The sequence below is a fragment of the Notolabrus celidotus genome, unplaced genomic scaffold (assembly GCF_009762535.1).
Source record: "Notolabrus celidotus isolate fNotCel1 unplaced genomic scaffold, fNotCel1.pri scaffold_45A_arrow_ctg1, whole genome shotgun sequence".
NCBI classification, from domain to species: Eukaryota; Metazoa; Chordata; class Actinopteri; order Labriformes; family Labridae; genus Notolabrus; species Notolabrus celidotus.
Window position 1 is genome coordinate 1 of NW_023260264.1, and position 5,811 is coordinate 5,811.

Here is a 5,811-nt window from a genome sequence, read left to right on the forward strand (position 1 = left end):
GAGAATGAAGACGAAAGAAAGAAAGAAAGAAAAGAAAGAAAGAAAGAAAGAAAGAGAGTTGTTTTAAGGGTGGGTTTTCAGTTTCAGACACTGTTTCTTTAATCAGATAGAAATCTTCCTCCTCAAACTCCATGCACACAATGAAACAGCTCCTTTAGAGCAGAGCTGTCTTCTCCTAAAGAACAACATGACTGAATATTAGTATATCCAGCTCACTATGAGAAGACATTACATCTCATTATGACACAATTCAACTTTGTCATCTTATTTCAAGAACAAGATGGTCTTACACCTAGAGAAGTGCTGCTAGATATACAACTCGATTAAGGTGAATATATCTCAAATGAAGAAGTTTAGTGAAAAAATATTAATTGTTATCATTCCTGTCTTATTCTGAGACACTAAGCTTTAAAATACTGGGACAATATTACTTAAAATAACTTTCCCCTGATCATTTTAAGATCACAGTTTTCTAAATATTACGTCTTATTTTAAGAAATCTTACAAAGCAAATTTTCCCTTGTTCTATAGGCAGATTTTGTTGCTTATTTCAAGGTAAAAGTTCTGTGAAATAAGTTTTTTTTCTTGTTTTTGGAGGGACATTTTTCCAGTGTGTTAAGTCCGAAAAAACAAGTGGAAAAAGCTGTAAAGCTGCGGTGTCATGTAATGCACACCTGGCTGGTCAAAGAGCCCAGATATTTGTTTTATAGGCGTCCAAAGAAAGAGAGAAACTTTGTGACATCAGCAGGAAGAATATAAAAACCATGGGACCATCCTGACATCCCATCTTGACTCTGGAGCCAGGCTATATGCAAGGCCCAGTTTGGATCTCTGTCGGGGTCCATTCGATCAGTTTTCAATATTTATAGTATTTCACTTCAGTCAATCTTTAACAATCATCTTGTTTTTACATAGCACCAATTCATAACACATGACACTGCAGAGCAGAGACCTAAACGATGAGGCGAGTTCATCATACCCTGAATTCCCTCCTTCACTAACCCTGATAGAGGAGATTGAGCTGAATCCATCATGAGCCTCATTTTTGAAACAAATATTAAACAAACAAACAAATAAATAAAAGAATAAAATAGAATAAACCCAGACATCCATAGTTTCAGTGAGGGGGTGAGTGGAGGAGTAGCATACAGAGGCATGAAGCAGCAGCAGTGTTTGTTTATGATACTACAGGCAGAGAGAGCAGCTTCTTCTTCTACTCGCCATCTCTATTTTATTAAATCCAGGAGGACTCATGAAGAGTCCACAGTCATGACTGTAGAGTACAAAGGAAAACAGCAGGCTGTTTCATCATGAGTCAAATAGTTGTAACATGACAAAGCCACTCATTGATCAAGGATTCTCTTGATGCAACCAGGGTGGCCAATCATCGTTCATTTCCTGGTGGACTCTTATCAACCACAGCTTCCCCTCGTGGCGTGGCACATGCTAAGTTGGATGACCTGATTTACCATGTCTGTTTCCAGAGGTTGAACCTGTTTTCTTCACTCACACAGTAAGGTGTGAGTTCATTCACAGTTGTAACAGTTTATGATGGCTGGGTGTGCATTTATCTCTGGTGGTTGAGTCATAGCTGAAAGCTGTGGGTGCATTGGAATGCCCACAGTAAAAGTAATGACATAATCAATGACAGTGAAGTAAACAAAGTGCAGTACAGCTTGTTAGTTTTCCTTTTCCCCTTCAGATCATCTGTTAATCTGATCTTCTCCACATTGTTTCCCTTTACAAATAATACAACTTAAACTTACTGCCACCCAGCAGGTTCACCCTGGACGGGTCGCCACTCCATCGCTGTAGTAGAAACAACAGAAACCATTAAAATACTATTTACATGCAGGTCAATCAACTGGCTTTAATTCCATGGAGCTGTATCCATATCATGAGCAATGGCTCCACCTAGTGGTCTCAACTAAAGTAAATATACTCCAAAGATGAGTTCTGTCCTGCTGGAGAACATTTGAGTTAATTGGAGTATAATGAGCAGGTGTTTATATAAATTAGAATCCAAAGCAGAGACTAACTCATCCTGTGTTTCCATTAAAAAAGGGAAAACTAAATAAAGCTCTGAGTGCAGTTTTTGAACTTAAGAATGAAGTTTCAGCATCTTCTTTGTAAAATCTTCTCCCTTTATCCCCTGACAGGAAAAGATGGGAACAACCCAAACATGGCAGATGGGAACAACACGGAGATGCAAGAACAAGAAAACCTGAACGCCTCAACAGAGCAAAGACGGAGAAACGAAAGAAACTCAGGGAAACATTTGATCGATTTTTAGCAATGCTCTGACTTAGGGACCTAATAATATCACACTAAACACCAAAAACAACACTTGAAAACTGTTTTCAGAATCACTAACAGAGGTCTGATCCATCAGGGCAGCTATTGAAAGCCTCTTACTTGAATCACAACATTTTCACTGAACAGCTTTACAGATCTATGTTCATGAAGAGGAAAAAGGGAGATATGTTTTCTTCATTTGAATACTTGAAGGTGTTTTTTTAAACACCTCATCAAACTTGCTCAACACTAAGCCAAATGTAGTAGTCACCAGGGGATTATAGTCCCATACAAACACTGAGTAAATGCATTGAACAAATCAATGACTGGATGAGTCAGAACTTTCTTCAGTTAAACAAAGAAAAAACTGAAATGATTGTTTTTGGAGGAAGAAAGGTTAAAGGTTACTGCTCAGCTCCAATCTGCACAGATGAAATGTTCAAACCAAGCCAGAAACCTTGGTGTAGTCTTAGACTCAGACCTTCATTTCAGCAGCCACATTAAGACCATTACAAAGTCCGCCTACTATCACCTTCAGAATATATCAAGGATTAAAGGACTCATGTCTCAGCAGGATGCAGAAAAACTCATCCATGCATTTATCTTTAGCAGACTAGACTACTGTAACGGGGTCTTTACAGGACTCCCTAAAGAGTCCATCAGACGCCTGCAGCTCATACAGAATGCTGCTGCTCGAGTCCTAACAAGGACCAACAAAGTAGACCACATCACTCCAGTTCTTAGATCTCTACACTGGCTTCCTGTCTGTCAGAGAATAGACTTTAAAATCCTGCTGATGGTTTATAAAGACCTGAATGGTTTAGGCTGATCTGCTACTACTTTATGAACCATGTGGACCTCTGAGGTCATCAGGTCCTGGTCTGCTTTCAGTCCTTAGAGTCAGAAGGAAACATGGTGAAGCAGCGTTTAGTCATTATGCTCCACATATCTGGAACACACTCCCTGAAAGCTGCAGGTCTGCTCCAACTCTCACCTCTTTTAAATCAAAGATTAAGACCTTTTTATTTAACACTGCCTTCCTATCTTAGATTATTTTAACTCACTTTAAATACCATTTGTCATTTTAATTGTGCTCTTTTATGCTTGTCTGAATGTTTCCAATGCTTTTAATGTTTTAATGTAAAGCACATTGAGTTGCCCTCATGTATGAAATGCACTATACAAATAAAGCTGCCTTGCCTTGCCTTGCCTAGCAGGACCAGACTGATTGTAGTGACTGTCCTTGGTCTGTCTTTCAGTCACTTGTGGAGGTGATGTGGATGTTCCTTACATATATTCAAACACACAGAACAATTAAGTTGATGTCCAAAACCAACCTTTTTGGGTGATGTTCCCATTTATTGCAGGGAAGATACTTACTGGACTCACATGGTCCAGTTTTTGTAGATTCAGCTTGTCTGCATATGTATGCTGAGAACCGTGTGCTCTCCTCACCTTCCAACTAAGACTGGGCTCCCCTGCCCTCATTAATATCACCTGGTGATCAGTAGCAGACATGCAAAGCCAACATATTCTGACAAAGAAACACCGCCATCTAGTGGTAAACAAAGGACCCATACAACTGGCTCCTACACTCATGTTAGACTGATGTCTGCCTTGAACCCCAAGTTGGAACGAGGGATAGAGGGAGATGCAGAAAGAGAGATAGACAGAGACAAGTAACAATATGGAGAGACTGATATCAGTAGTTGTAGCAGCTTGATTTAAGATTTTATTATTAAAGAAGCTCATAAAGTCATTGCTGCTGAGGGCTAAAGGAATACACGGCTCAGTGGAGCTATGACTGTCTGTCATCCTGGCTACAGTCCTGAAGAGGAACCTAGGGTTGTTTTTATTCTCTTCTATTGAAAGGTGGAGCGCTGGTCTAGCGGTCTAAGCGCCCCACCTACAGAGGCCACAGTCCTCATCGCAGGGGTCACAGGGTCACAGGGGCGCAGGGGCGCAGGGTCGCAGGGGCGCAGGGGCGCAGGGGCGCAGGGTCACAGGGCCGCAGGGTCACAGGGGCGCAGGGCCACAGGGCCACAGGGCCACAGGGCCACAGGGTCACAGGGCCACAGGGCCAGGTGAGTTTACACTAGGCCACCAGCACCCCAAATCTTGGTACTCTTAACCTCACTCTGGATGCTTATATGGTGTACCAGAGTCCGCAAAATCACGTGCAATCAGGCATTTAGTCAGCCCATTATGTATCAAGTAATAGAGGATCGGTTTTACACCTCCCGTCCTCATAATACAAATATATTTCTTTAGATCTCCACAAAGGGGAACGAGGCTATCATTTTATCAGTAAATAAATAGCCTCCTTGAACTTTGATACAGAACTATCATAAAAACTTCTAGTTATCAGGTTTTTATTATACCCGGAGTAGACTCTGATTGGAGGAAATGGAAAGTTACTCAAGGCCAGACACCAGAACAAGATAGAGGGGGGGTTGAAACGGTGAGTGGGTTTGTTTACAACCTGTAAGAAGCCATTTGAGTCCAGCAGGGACATGAACGGGATGCTGGGGCTTTCATTATCAACGTCCACATGAATATTAAAGTCTTATTCTAACAGTTTCAAGTTTCTGTTAATTCAGCTCTGTCAACTATGTTAGTAGAATGTAACAGTGGCTCAAAATGCCCACTAGGTGGCATGAGGAAGTTATTTAAGACACTTGTGTAAACATTGAAACAACAAGCTGCTCAGAGCTGATAACAAGGTGTGCTTATTTTAGAGAATGATTTACCAGATGTCATAACAATCAAGTCTTCTATTGCCTCACAGCTGACTCTCTGAGATATTAATATAAACAGTTATAAAATATCAGCTTTAAAGAGACTTTATGAAGTCTTGTTCATCTGAGGTTCCTTTCCCCAAAGCAATAAAACATCTAAACAAAAGCCTTTTATTCATTTATTAGTTCTTAATTTACATTCAGTAGTATATAGTCATGGATGAAAGTATTGGCACCCCTGGAATTTTTCCAGGAAACATAATTTCTCCCAGAAATTTTTGCAATTACAAATGTTTTTGGTATACACATGGTTATTGCATTCATGTGCATTGAATCATCTGCCAGTCAGGGTCCGGGAGGCAGACACCCTCCCCACTTTGAAGAGTAGGCTTCAAACTTTCCTTTTTGATAAAGCTTATAGTTAGACCTGGATCAGGCTTGGACCAGGTCTTAGTTATGCTGCTATAGGCCTAGACTGTCGGGGGAACTGGGGCACTGACACACTGGGATCCTAGCGCACCCCCTTCCCCCCCAAACCCCTCATCACTTACTTTAACTCTTCCTGTCCCATTAAAGTAACTAACCATAGACCTTTCTGGAGTCCCTGAGCTCCCTTGTCTCGTAGGTTCCTCTGGATCTCTGCTGTAGATTCCTTTTTTGGGTCTGCTATTCATCCTTTCTTTCTTTCTTTCTTTCTTTCTTTCTTTCTTTCTTTCTTTCTTTCTTTCTTTCTTTCTTTCTTTCCTTTCATTCCCCATCCTTCTTAGTTTCTGTCTTC

The 5,811-nt window shown here is 40.8% G+C and overlaps 1 long non-coding RNA gene across 1 annotated transcript; it reads right to left on the reverse strand.

Moving 5' to 3' along the window:
• Positions 1 to 1,205: 1,205 nt before the first annotated feature.
• On the reverse strand, positions 1,206 to 3,805 carry LOC117809814. The gene is made up of 3 exons (XR_004630625.1): positions 3,633 to 3,805; positions 1,767 to 1,809; positions 1,206 to 1,598 (listed from the first exon to the last, which is right to left on the reverse strand). It is a non-coding gene; the product is annotated as an uncharacterized LOC117809814 (long non-coding RNA).
• Positions 3,806 to 5,811: the final 2,006 nt, after the last annotated feature.